This window comes from Silurus aristotelis (genome assembly GCF_946808225.1).
Source record: "Silurus aristotelis genome assembly, chromosome: 4".
Lineage (NCBI taxonomy): Eukaryota > Metazoa > Chordata > Actinopteri > Siluriformes > Siluridae > Silurus > Silurus aristotelis.
Genome location: NC_139577.1, coordinates 5824295 through 5838914, shown reverse-complemented (window position 1 = coordinate 5838914; position 14620 = coordinate 5824295). Strand labels below are relative to the sequence as shown.

Sequence of the window (14620 nt, the reverse complement as noted above, 5' to 3'; positions counted from 1 at the left end):
AATTGGTGCACATTTATATTTTTAGAATCCTGAAAAAAAATTTATTCATTACTGAAATTATTTTTGTAATTTTATTTCCAAGCGGGGTTTTTTTTAAAAGAGTTTTTAACATATGGTTGGTCCACTGTAAGGCAATAGTTATTACAATTAGCTAATAATTATGCACAAGTAAAACTGCTTTCGAAAATAGATATGTTAATAAATTTATATTTATCAATGAACAAAAATGGACAGTAAAATACTAATTCAAAAGAAACCAATATTTGGTGTCAGTACCCTTATTCGTATACAGGAACTAGGCAGGTTTTTTCCAAACATCTTGGAAAACTAACCATGTGTGGATGGAGGCTTCCTCAAATCCTTTTGTCTCTTCATGTAATCCCAGACAGACTCAATGATATGAAGATCAGGACTCTGTGGGGGCCAAAACTATTACTTCTAGGACTCCTTGTCATTCTGTACATTAAATATAATTCTTAATGACATTAGCTATACGTTTAAGGTCGTTGTCCTGCAGCAGAATAAAATTGGAGCCAATCAGATGCCTCCCTGATGGTACTGCATGATGGATAAGAATCTGCCTCTATTTCTTAGCATTGTGGACATCATCAAACCTGACCAAATCTCCAACCCCATTTACCAGTAATGCAGCCCCAAAAGAAGGTTTCTTTTGCAGAAAACCTTCACCATGCTTTACTGTTGGCTACATACACTTATTATTGTACCGCACTTGAAGCAAAATATATTAGTCCTGCTGCTATTTATGTGCACATCAGTTCCTGTTTTCATGCATATTTGAATCAGCCTTGCTTGCATGTCAGAGATATGGCTTTTTGCCTGCAATCCTTTAATCAAGACCACTTCTGGCCAGACTTCTTCAGATATTAAATAGGTGTACCTGCGTCCCAGTATTTATCTGACAATTTTTAAACTTGAAAGGATAGCGTATTTAATGTTAATGTTCCCAATGTTTAGCTTTACAATTAGAAGACACTAATTAAGTGTGTTTGCTCACCTGTATACACCTGTGCTGGTTCCATTTCTTGAAATGGAAATCACATGACACCAGTAGCTGCGCCTGTTGATATTCTGGTGTGTTACACGTCAGCTGCTCTTATCCTGTTCAGGTGGTAAACATTACTGGGTTAATTACTTTTGAAAGTGAAGTTGATGAGTGAAACATGTGCACGGCAGGGGACCAAGACCCCACAACACCCCTCTTGAGAACCAGAACTTTATCTGGAATACAGTAGGCTCCCCGGAGAGCTACCCTTGGTCTTCAAACACCACATCTCCATACAAATGGTAGATCTGCAGACAAATGTCTGACCCCTCTACCCCTCCTTTTCTTGTTACATTCTCAAACACAGGACATTCTATAGCACACCAGGTAATTATGTGTAAGAAAGGTCATATCACATGTAAATAACGACGGAAAATGTTCATGTTTCATTTCTTTACAAAGGTTTATCCCGACTGGTACACAGGTCCCATTCCCACAGCAATAAAACAAATAATAAAAAAAAGGTTTAATAGAGTTAAGAAAACATACCTCTTTGCAAGGGGCGTGTGCCCCACTACAAATGTATACAGGCGAGGTGCCTCCCATAGGTCTGTAAGAACCAATCAATGCAAACTTACTTTGCTAAATAATGTTTATATAATGCTTACTCTATCTGGGTATTTAAGGAGAACTGACCAACAATTCGGGGAATCTGTAAACAGATTTCCCGCACAATTACTGTGTCGTCTTTTACCAGGTATGAAAGGTTTTATATTTTCTGTTTAAACATAAATACTATTGGTTTGTATTTATCTTATATTTTAATTGAACTATGAATTGGCTTTGATTTTCTTACCTGGTTAATAAATTATGTTTGATTTTATTTTGTGTTGCTCGGTAAATGTTGACACTGCAAGTAATAACGTTGCATCCGTAGTTACCGTAAGGCTGAAATCAGGCTAGGTTCGGCCTAAATCCCAGTTAGATAGTGAATAATACATCAGCTAAGGATTTGAGAGATACGACTAGCACTTGGCGTTAGTTTAAGTGTACTTAGAAGCGTGGAGGCTAACAATATGTATTTCCGTTTAGAGTAACATTTCTGATCTAAAGTTGAGCACGCAGAGAGCGGCCGCTTAAGCGTAAAGTCCAACCTCTGGCAGCGACCAATACTGATTCGCTTATGACCGTTGACCAGTATATTAATTATAGGGCCCATACTAGGATCATGTGTGGCTATGAGAACCGAATGAACGAGTGTAATGCCAGAGCTTAATCAGAATAACTAAACAAACATCCATCAAAATTATACTATTAGTAAAATAACAACCTATGCAAATATTTATTATGTTTTATCTAATTGGAGTCAGATAAGAGGTCAATAACCAAAATGAAGAAATACATTAATTCAAATCTTATTATCTAATGTGAAAGGAAAGACTAGGGAAATCCTTCGCCACGCCTCTGAAAACCGTTGTTGGATCAGTGGGTGGTTCCCCACCTTACAGCAAAATAAAAAGGAATTTGAAATTTGTCATGAGGCAAAGATGCCATTTTCTGTCACATTAAACATCAGGTCACAAGATAATACAGGTCACAATAATACATGCTCTACCCTGGAGATCTCCAGAGGTTAATTCTCGCACACACAACATTTTTTAGATGATACAGAAGAGCTCTTGCTCTGTATAACCATGTCCACTTCTGCCTCAATTTGCCAAAGGCAGTTAATTGGAGGAACCAACTCTTTAACGGTGCAACCCCCCCCAAAAAAAAGGGAAACAAATTCAACTGAAAACAGGCCAGAGGTGATAAGAAACATCTGTGTTTGTTGAAAGATAATGTCATTATGCTGAATAGAAAGAAAGAACTACTTTGCACTACTTAACATCTCATTGTGCAGAAAAGAGAGCCTGAATGCAGCAATGTGTACAAGAGTGTAAATCTACAAAGAAATTAAGTGAACATCTATGGGTGTATAATTACATATTTTATCAAAAGTCCCAGTCTTTCTTACTAAAAAACTGATAAATAAATGATTCTGAACAACTTGAATTTAATGTGAAAATGCATATCTGTCTATTTGTATCCTTTTTTGACATCTAGGCTTTAAAACCATCTGAGTCCACAGTCAAGTCATGTTTATTTCTATTGCACTTTTCACAACAGACATTGTCTCAAAGCTGCTTTACAGAAATTAACAGTTAAGGTAAATGGTGTGCATTTATCCAGGATGATCAGCCATTGTGACTGTGGCAAGGAAAAACTCCCTTAGATGTAATGAGGAAGAAACCTTGAGAGCAGGGGCGTCAAACTCATTTTCACCGAGGGCCACATCAGCATAATGGCTGTCCTCAAAGGGCCAGATGTAACTTATAAATGTAACTAAATGTAATCGAATGTAATGTAAAATAAATTTAACTACTCCTTAATGTTAAATAACTCATTATTTATTATAACTTATTCAAGTGACAATTACAGTTCCATAGAAAACATATGTTTGCTTGTTGCTCTAACATAAATCCTTTTAAATTTTGTCAGCTTATGAAAACCCACATAACTCTATTAATGAAGGATCAAACTGTCCAAGTGAATAAAGAAAAATAACATAAAACTGAGCTGCAAAGAACATGTATGACACATGTAGCATTTTACAAAAAAAGGCTGCACACAGCCCTGCATCCAACTGATGGTTTGATGACAACAATTTGACTGCATACACACATAAGACCTGCAAACATTAAATAATTACAACAGCAGCTACACATAAATAATATGTAATCAACTAAAAATACCAAAATAAAGGTTGACTCAGTTCACAACTATATTGTTTCTTGATAAACTGACATTTTTAAAAGTCTGTAACTGGTCGGACACACCTGCTCACAGACCTTCAGCATGCACTGCTTCAAAAACGCTTCCTCTGAAAAAGACTTGGAAGCGTGGGCGATTTCTTCAGCCACAATGAAGCTAGCTTTCACCACGGCCTCGTTTTTGGCTGTGGATTTCATGAACAAACTCTGCTGCGACCGCAGTTTGCCTTTTAATTCTTGGGCAATTTGTTGGCTAGCTTTAGCGTACTTAGCTCCGTGTTTGGTGTCAAAATGTTGACGCAGATTGTACTCTTTGACAACCGACACCGCCTCGTAACACAAAAGACATACCGGTCTTTCTCCTTGAAGCACAAACAAGTATTCGCCTTCCCATCTTTCTTGAAACAGTCTTCCGTCTGCATCAACTTTTCTCTTTCTGGACATTTTGGGATCATTATTTATATCTCAATTCAACTCGTTGGCATGGACACTGCCGCGGTTGCGTAGTCGAAAGGCATTGTGGGAAATTTAGTTTTTGGTCAAAGCACGCTCTTAATTTATTTTTTGCTATTTATTTTTAGACACTCAAAACTTTTAAGCTCTCGCGGGCCTTGAGTTTGACACATGTGCTTTAGAGGAACCAGACTCAGAAGGGAAGCCCATCCTCATTTGGGTGACATCAAGAGTGTAATTATAGTCTTTAAACAATACAGAACAATAGAGAGAACTAACATGAGCCCTGTCAGATTATGAGCAATTATCTTTCTACAGTCATTGTGGTTATAAAACTAGGAGCAACTGAGCAACTCATAAAATAGCTCAACATTTGCGATCATTAAAGATCCAACACCAGCTTCCCCATGCCAGAGCCTTTAAACACTCAAAGAGGTCCAATGTCAAAACTCCACATAAAGTGGGATCCAAATGGCACTGGTACGCCTCTAGATGGTTCGGGATGTTTGCGGGGTCGGCATCTACTTCTTTAAAGGTTCACAATCTTCATGCCTCGGGATGGGTAGAGAAAGAGAAGCAGTGGAGAGGAATTAGCATAGCTGCTGTTCCTGATATTAACAGCACAAGTTGATAATGTGCATGTGATCAGACATAACATCCCCTACACCCAGGTCACATTTGTCTACACCCAGACACAGTCCTTGTCCCTTCGTTGAACCACGCGTGTGGGTGAGCCCCGGCATGAGTACTGGAAAGGAATGCACCGGGGTGAAAATTCAAGTGAATAAAGAAAGCTCTGCTTGGTAAACATTTGACCGTGTCTCTTTCTTCATGCATGGAGCCAGTGAGATTTGTTAACAGTGAAATCATCATTGGTTGAGGCCTCCCTTAACATGTCCCAGTGAGTGTATTTAAAACAGACCTGAGGAGAAGAGATGGCTCATTCTGGCCAAATGTATGCTGGAATTAGCATAGCAGAGATGTGGTCTGAGTATCTGATGTCGGGGCAGGGCTTTGCCTGGTAGGTGCCAAGGATGTTTGTGTAAACAACATCTGTTGTGTTTTCCACTTTGGTTGCAAAGTCCACATGCTAAAGAAATTTAGAGAGAATTTGCTTGAAATCTCTGGTGACAACAAACAGTATGTCTGGGTGTATGTTCTGCAGTTCATTTATGGTCCAATAACGTACACAGAGCACCTCCTTGGCATTGGCGCAAGGTGTAATATACACTCAGAGTACTTTAATAGTGGAAAATTTCAGGGGGAAATAAAATGCTTTACATCTGACTCACGTTTTTTTTTGGAAACACCTAATCTTAAATAATCTTTGAGACACATGCATGTTCCTTTTGTGTTTATGCAACATAGTTTTCTTGTACTTTTACAAAAAAAAATATACAGTATAAATACACAAATGTCTGTACAAATGCGTGACAAACACATATTATTTCAACTCCCTTACCATGACTAACAGCTTTACACACCCTTGACATTCAAACATTGAGCTAAAAAACTTGAAAATACTTTTGACAGGTGTGGAATATAAATATATACTTTATATAACCGTCAGATGACAAGTGAGCTTAAAAGTACTGAACTTTATACTAAGACAAATATTAACCAATGCATATCCTGTAAGACCTATTCAAATATTAAACATTGTGTAAGGCAGGCAGCAACCTCTAAGCTCAATAGACAGCTGCAATACAAATTTGAAGATCACCTCAGGTGATCTTGAAAAAGATTTCAGATTCTCAAGCTTGATGCAAAATTAAAGAAAGAGTGCTACACTACAAACTCAATCATTTATAGAGTTCTTACTGATACTGGTTCTTATTAATATCCGATTTCTGAATTATGAAGGGTTATAATATATGATGGCATGATATTTTTAAAACTTTTTGTACTTTTGTAACATTTTTAGCATTTTATGAAAAATATAAAGGTTTGACAAATTCAGACCATTAAAATATCTTGAGTTGAAAGAATAGATTCAGGATAAGTTACTCAAGACATATGTTTAGACTTTGAATGTTTGACATATTGGAGGAACGTGAGGCTTTATGGCATGGCAGTTAATATCTAACATCTCAAAGCCCTTAGGCAGCTGTCAGTCTCTCATATGATTTCATTCTGATATTAAACTGCCTACTATAGTTAGTTTCTAATTGTAAGCTGAGATTAGTACAGTACTTACAAACAATTACCCATTTATCAAGTATAAACATGTTGGCTTTAATTGCCTACTAGCAACTATTAGCTATCACGTAATCATTTTTTCTTTCACATTTTTTTCACAGGTTAATTTGCATAAAAGAAAAACTTGAAATTCTTGATCTTTGTTGTGTAGTGTTCTTTCAACAAATAGATAACTATGACTCATTATTGCTTTAGTGGCCCTATCTTGGATTTTTGAGCATGTTCATGCGGACGTTTGGTGACGTATTTGTAAGTCTTAAAACAATGTTTCGATTTGTTTAACTATCTATAGTTATATATCATTCATGCAGAGCAACTGGGTGTCTTTACTAAGGGCTATTTACTACATGACCCTGGGTTAAGTGAAGAAACAAATTTGACAGGTACTTGTATAAGGTGTCTACTTAAACATGACCTGTTGTCTGAAATAGAATGCAGAAGGGCTCAAAACATATAAAATGGCAATGTTGTGCTTGCTGTTCTAGCCTTGTTTGTTAATTTTATTTGTAAATGAATGCTCTGCTTATATTTTGAAAAATTAGTAAGGCTTGGTGTACATTACATATACTGTACTTATTATATGCGGATGCTGGTAAATTCATTTTTAATGAAAACAAGGCCAGCAGGATAGTTAAGTGTGTAAATAATAGCACCAGATGAAAAGGATGATAAAATTTGCATGCAGGATGAACCTGAAATCCCAGAATAGTACCACCCATGCTAAGATTTGAATATGTATCAACCATGACCAAATCTACAAACCTAAAAAATACACTTTGACTTTGCTAATATTTTCTTAATTATGTGCCATTCTTTAAATAAAAATGAAAAACATACGAAAATATTTGCATGCCAGTCAAACACATAGTAGGTTCAAAGCTGAGAATTTGACTGCCGCATTGTAAAGTTTAGTATCTTCCTGACTATGCAGATCATGACTGCAATTGAAACTCACAGCTGAAACCACTCGAAGGCTATGCTTAAAATTGTGAACAAAAGCAGGGGGACTTGAAAGAGGATCCACCTGGAATGCAAAATGTGTTAGTCCCCAATGCTGGTGTATTAATTGTGCCCTGTTTGGCTGCCATTATTGGAGACGTGATTCAAATAGAAAATCCAGGTCAGTACTGAGAGTTCAAACAGATTTAAACATGATTTATTTTTTATGTCATTAAGCAAAGCTTTAATTGAAGCTTTAAACATCAGCAAATCTATGAAACCTACAGCTGAAATTGAATCACTGAATCAACAATTCTTTTTTTATTTATTTTCTCTCTCTCTTTTTTTTTTTTTTTTTAACCTCAATGTAACTATATTTTCTACTCCTTGCCTTGATAAACAATGTAGCAGGGTTCCTCCCTCTGCATTCTACCTTAAGTCGTCAACAATTTTGTAAAACCTTTTAAAAACCGGTTTAAAAGCCGAAAACCTTTTTAAGTGCCTTAACCTTCGTCTTATGTTAGCTTTCTGTTACTATCTCTTATGTTAAGGTGTCGATTTTGACCCGTGTCTTAAAACAGTCATAAAATACCCTCTAAACTATTATTTATCATCCAATCTGTTTCCTACCTTTTGGTTCCCTTGTTAGGTTTCCTTACCCATGAAAAGATTGCTTTTAATATTTTTGGTATGGCCCCCTGGGCCTTTCATTTGATAGCATACCTCTCGTTTTCAATTAAAAAAAAGTGTAAAATTAACCTCAAGAGAATTATATAAATAAATTAAAGATTGTTATGTTGCCTGACTATTACTGAGGTGTATTAGAAAACATCTCTAAATTAAAAAAAATTATAATTTTAATAATTTTAATATTATTAACTATAGTAACATCTATGGTGTTCGGGTCAATTTTGACCCATATATTTTTACTCCAAAAAAGGCAAAAAAGGTTTTTTTTTTTTTTTTTTTTTTTTTTTAATAGAGCTTCAATAGAAATACTAAATAAAAAAATTTGAACTAGTAATAATAAAAATATATAGATTTGCAGTCAAACAAACAACAACCAATCAAGCAAATCAAGTACTAGACCCCCAAAAAAGTATTTGTTTGCAAAAACATACATGTGTATGTGTGTGTTTAGATGCATGTGTGGCAAAAACTTGCAGAGATATTTTTTTCAGTAGAAGCACAATATGTTTGTCTTACTGAACTTATTGCTAGGGCAGACCTGACACCTCTTTCTTTTAGAATCAGGTGGCTTCAGTGGGGTTGTGGCTGTTGCTGTGCTGGTTTATGTTGAGGCAGGGCTGGCTGAGGAGTATGCTGGTGCTGGTGCTCTTTGAGTTGCTGATGGCATGGATAGAGTGCTAGTTGAACTCTGCAGCTGTCTAACTATGGCTGGGTCTCAGCTTTGCTCAATGGGTGTCTTGACTAAGGAACTTCCTAGCTCCTCAAGAAACATTCTTCGCTTGTTTTTTTTGGTTGAGGTCCACCCTAGCTGGATGTGGTGCCACAACAGAAATGCATTGTATGCAGACACATCTAGGATGTTATAAAACACAACCATTGGCCATCTCCTGGTCATTCCCTGGCAAGTGTAGGTGACAGTCAGCTTATCCAGGTTGTCCACTCCTCCTTTGTTTTTATTATAGTCCAGGATAAGTATGGGCTTTGTCTCACTTCCTGATGACACATCTGCATCTTTGTGAAAAGTGGACATAAGTACCTACCCCCGCAAACACACACACACTTTTTTTTTAACAATAAAAAAACAACGGTGGTGTTGTCTGTAAAAGCAAATTTTGAAGAAAGTGGAGTCTTGATGTCACTTACTCTCATCACAGCAAACCTAGTGATCCCAGGGGTCATTTTGATGACAATTGCAGCAGTTACCCTGCCATGTAATTCAGGAGGTACTGAGGTCCAACAGATGTTACCACTTTTGGATTTTAATGTTTCAGAAGGAGCAGAAGCAGCTTCAGCACCGGCGACCTCTTCATCAGACTCATCAGATGTGTCTGTGTCTCCTGGTTCATCTGTATCGCGATGCTGCTCTGTGTCCTCTGTCTCATTTTTAGCGAAGAGATGATCTCAATCTTCTCATTTTTTTTACAAGACAATGAAAAGAACACTATTTATTTTGAAAGTACCAACTGTTCTGCCTAACCTGATCAGGATAAGTCGTTAGAAATGTGAAGCTTTCTGCTTGTCACTGTCTCTACAGGACCCCCAGCAGAGAGTGGTGCACACAGGTCTTCGTAAAAAAGTCATGCTAACATTGAGAGACAGATTGCTGTGCTGATAACCAGTCCAATGCTGTTGGGATCTTGCCAGGAAGAGCTGTTCAGAGGGATAAACAGGTACATGTACAGTTTTGCAGTTAATCCTTGTATAACTCTGGTGCCTTCCTGGTATAGGAATGTTAACATTAAGAAGGAAATGAATACACTGCCTTCTCACATGTGATAATAATAACGATAAGACATCGGTAAGGAAATTATTTTTTACTAGTATTTAATTGGATATATATGAAAAACTGATAATAGGTTTGTGAATCATTTTAAATCACAAAGGATGCTGTACAAACAAAGATAAACATCACTTATGCACTGTGGATAAATATAAACAGAAACTGACCTGTAAGAGTCCAGGATATAATGGATGTGTACTGAGGCTTAGGTGAATGCAGTCATATACTTCATGAAGCAAAGGGTCATTTGACATTGTTTCAGTCTGTGAGGCTGATGGCACTTTGAGTTTAAGATAAAAAAAAAAACAGCACTGACATTACATTGGGTAAGAAAAAAACAAGTAAACCTTTGCAAACACTGGAGACTCCATTGTTAAATAAAAAGATCACTTCAGCTTATGAACAATTTTACTCCTTGCTATCCATGTCCCAGGGTAGGTTCACATTAAAACGCATTAAATGCATGTTCTGTGGATTCATCAAGAAGAGGGATTAATGATTATACTCTATCTAAATCTGAAAAAATGGACTATAATTTCTTATCTTTCCATCAAGCGTCACCCAATACATACGACAAATGGGCAAACAGAAGACGAATATCAGCCAAGTGTTTATGACCAAAATTCTAGATTTAAGTACAATAAGTGTTTAACAACTTAGCCTGGACTTTCACCTTTGTAGGTAATATAGCAGCCTCCGGGGAACAGATATATTTGCAAGTAAAAAAAAAAGATTTTTTCCAAATGATTTTCCTCTGGGAATTTGTATGTATATACTGTATATATATATATATATATATATATATATATATATATATATATAATTATAGAACATTGTTAATAAATATAAATACATTGTTATTTGTATCTACAATAAAAGAAAGCGCTCAACAGCAGGGGCTACTTAGTTTACAGGTGAAGTCTATTGCGTGTGTGTGTGTGTGTGTAATGTGATATGAACTGCTAAAGGGGTGGAGACTCAGGTGACACCTTCCCGCTTCCTCATTGTAATTCTCGCTTGTTGAACAGTGAACTCTCTCAGGTAAGCTTTCTTATTACCTTCAAAAATGGTTCACTAACTCCAGACTTGAAATGATCATATCTGTCATATTTTCAGTGTTATGTTCTCAGTGTTACTGTTTACAGTGAGAAGACACTACTATACTAAGGTGTGGTACAACACCTATAGTGCTGTGCTTGCTGCATTTCTTGTAACTATACATAGAGGTGCTTAGCATAAGAAAAAATCACTGAAAACTCAGGTAAGAAATACATATATGTTTGTGATTTCAGTATATCCGTATATAAGAAATCTGATAAAAGAAATGCTTTATTGAATTGGGGGTTCAGATTAAATGATTTAGCACTTCTCATTAATCCTATTTACTAAATATTTATATCTAATCCGTTTTTAGTATTTAACAAATATAACTAAAAGCTTAAAAGCTGATGCATCAGCGAAAATTCAGCAAACATGTATTAGTTTATTAAAGAGAACAAAAACAGAATTAAATACTTTTATTCTGTATAACTGATCAAATATATAACTGTGCAGTTTCATTGTTTGATAGTGTAACTACTTAATTGCTTTGCTTTTGATTTTATATACTGTACTGTATATAAATCGTTCTTTGCTGCTGTAACATGGAAATTTCCCCACTTTTGGACAAATTTAGAGAAGTCGTCAAGAAAGTTTGAACAGCTGACTGGATAATGGGGATCCTGGGAAACATATTAAAAGCAAATTCATAGACAGTGAAGAGCAGTTTCCAGGAGGAACAGTCAACTGGAACAGTAGAGGTGGAGCTTCTGTAGATGAAATGTCAAATTGCAAACAGGTTGCTTCATTTGATAATGATAAATGTTGACTAGTTTAGTGGGGATTATTTCTGATTGCCTACAAATGGCAAAGCACTAATGTAAAAGGGGGTTGGAAATTCAGGTTTAGCTGGATGTGTTCTTGATGGTTGTCAGGGAGGGCCAGAAGTAATAGGACCTTCTGTTAAGAGCATTCACAAACTGGATGGGTGGCTTAGTTTCTATGGGGATGCTTCCCTGGCATGATCGCTTGCCTCTTTGTCACTAGCACTAAAAATAGAGGAACAAGACTCAAGAGGGAACCCATCCTCATCTGGGTTGCACCAAATGTCCATTTGAAGCAGATATACAATGTTGCGGGGTACAGTGATGATGATCAGAAGTGAACTGTATCCTGAGTCAGTGTAGGAGACTGTTGACATTAACTACAGTCCAATTAACTACAATATAATGTGATAATATATAACATATTAATATATCATAGTCTAAAAGAAACAATTTACTGCATGCTGTAGTATTTTTTTTTACTTTAGTAGTAGCTAGATGCAGTTTCCAAATATAAAGCCATCTTTACATAATTAGCATTTTATTTGCAAAATTCAAATAATGAGCTTTTCTTTTTAGCTTTCCTTTTTTCCCCTTTTTTCTTAATCTAGGGTTGATTCATAAATGTTTGTGTATTTATATAACAAAGCTGGAGTTTCGTCCCCTTGATTTTGGAATGTCTAAGCTAATATGCCCACACAGTTACCTATACATTGTTGAAGAATGTAAAACTGGTTGAAGTGCACAGTCTTGTTTTGTGATGGAGGGTGTGATTGGATGTGCAGATCAGTTTTTTTTGTGGTTAAGTTTCTTGCATGTTGATGACAGCCACTTCAAGTCAGAGCAAACCAAACTCAAAACAAAAAATAAGACCAGACACCACACATGTATCAGAGCAACAGAAACCATTGATGACCAAACCATAATTACAGATCACTTAATTTTGTTTCATGTAGCTTTTGTGCAAATTTAATACATTTCCTATACGTCTGAACTCCTGAAATATTTACAGCATTGCACACCATTGCATAGTTGAAAATAAATAATCGATACCTTTGACCAGTTGATTTGAAACGCACCAAAGATGTAGGAAAATTGTTTTATAACAAGATATTTTGTATTTTTTTTTTTCAGGGATTTGGGAAAATGGTTTTCACACCCAAACTACACCAGTTTTGCCTGTTTGCCACTTTTTGGATTGGAGGAATCTTCTCTTGCCTGTTGTTTTTTCAGTATACCTTGCCAAAATGTACACATCAAACAATTCCTCCTTATCAGCCAAATGTTTACAAGAGTGCAAATGTCTCTGATACCATTATCACTACAAGCACTACATCAACTACAACATCTACAACACCTACAACAACTACAACAACTACAACTGCTCAGCCTAAGGAGGAAAAACCCATCCTCCTGGTGTGGTTCTTGCCTGAAAACTACCAGTGGGACTTTAATGACTGCAAAACCATATACAACATCGACGGCTGCCAATTGACTTTGGACAGAAACCTTTACAGCCAAGCAGATGCAGTCCTTGTTTTTCACAAAGCAATCAAATGGGATTTGTCCAACCTTCCACCATCCCCTCGGCCTCCATTTCAAAAGTGGATCTGGTTCCATGTAGAATCGCCGACCAACACGGCAAAGATCCCAGGCTTGGAGAACCTTTTCAACCTCACTTTGAGTTACAGACGGGACGCGGATATTTCTGTGAGATATCGACTGATGGTCAGCAAAAAGCCAAACGAGAACATTGTGATTTCAAAGAAGGACAAGCTTCTCTGCTGGTTTGTGTCCAACACGGCCACCTATACAGGAGTAGGGACCAGGATGGCTTACTACAATGAATTAAAGAAGCACATCGAAGTAAAGGTTTTTGGACGCATGGCCGGAGCACGCATGAGAGATGAAGACTATTTCCCCACCATGGCTTCTTGTAAATTTTACCTTTCTTTCGAAAACTCAATCCACAAAGACTACATCACAGAAAAATTAAATGGTCCTTTAGCAGTCGGGACTGTCCCTGTCGTCATGGGACCCCCGAGACAAAATTATGAGGAATTCACTCCAGGCAACGCCTTTATTCACATTGAAGACTTTCCCAATGCTGAAGCTCTGGCTAAATATCTGCTTCAGCTGGACAAAGACGATGAAGCTTACATGCGCTACTTCGACTGGAGAAAGCATGTGACCGCGAATCCACATTTATTCTATTTAAATCAAGAGTTTATTATATATATCTGCCACGCATGTGAATATATTGGCAGGCACAAAGAGTACAGAGCTGCCCATAACATCTACAATTGGTGGTTTTCATAAAGAAGAAATTTAGGGCTGCTTTTAGATTTTTTTGACAGTCGCAGAGGTTTATGAACTTTTATTTTTTTTCTTTAAATTTTATTCGAACCAGCCTAAGCTTTTGAATGGACTTGAAAAACCCACAAGTATAACTACTAATTCATAAGAACATTATGAGAACATTATGGAAACCATTATGTGGATAATGGATACAGTTCAGTGTCCCAATCTCCTACACATCACACCTGGTTTAAAAAGAATCCTCAGTCCACATAAATTCTTACCAGAACTGTGAGGTTACATTCATGGTTTCGTGGCACAACACAATTTACGTATAAAATAAATAAATAAAAAAAAAAAAGGGTTTGGAGAGTAAAACATACAGAACAACATTATTATTTTTATTTTTTTTATATCCATGGTCCTGGTAATTTTGGTAATGATTCCTGAAGCATTTAAAATTGTAAAGAAAAAAAAAATCATTTTATGCAGATCATTTTAATGTATGCGAGACATGATACCTCTGGTGGTTTAAGGTTTTGAGTTCAGAGCACAAATATACCCTAGGGAAGTGCACAACCTG

At 36.5% G+C, this 14620-nt stretch overlaps 1 protein-coding gene and 1 pseudogene across 5 annotated transcripts in view; one reads left to right on the top strand and one right to left on the bottom strand.

Annotated features, from left to right (window-relative positions):
* The window catches only part of LOC310725483 (SH2 domain-containing protein 4B-like), a 99856-nt gene extending 98736 nt beyond the window's left edge, over positions 1-1120 (bottom strand). Inside the window, exon 1 of the mRNA XM_083540490.1 lies at positions 1016-1120. The gene's annotated coding sequence lies outside the window, so the exon portion shown is untranslated. The remainder of the gene's footprint in view (positions 1-1015) is intronic.
* An 8555-nt stretch (positions 1121-9675) lies between these two features.
* LOC310725499 (4-galactosyl-N-acetylglucosaminide 3-alpha-L-fucosyltransferase 9 pseudogene) lies at positions 9676-14525 on the top strand (annotated as a pseudogene). Of its 4 annotated transcripts, none has more exons than XR_014538329.1 (2): positions 9676-9767; positions 12874-14506. The product of XR_014538329.1 is annotated as a 4-galactosyl-N-acetylglucosaminide 3-alpha-L-fucosyltransferase 9 pseudogene (transcript). The 4 variants fall into 4 exon arrangements; XR_014538336.1 differs by lacking the exon at positions 9676-9767 and adding an exon at positions 10790-10918; XR_014538337.1 differs by lacking the exon at positions 9676-9767 and adding an exon at positions 10839-11425 and having other exon boundaries at positions 11675-14506.
* The last annotated feature ends 95 nt before the right edge of the window (positions 14526-14620 follow it).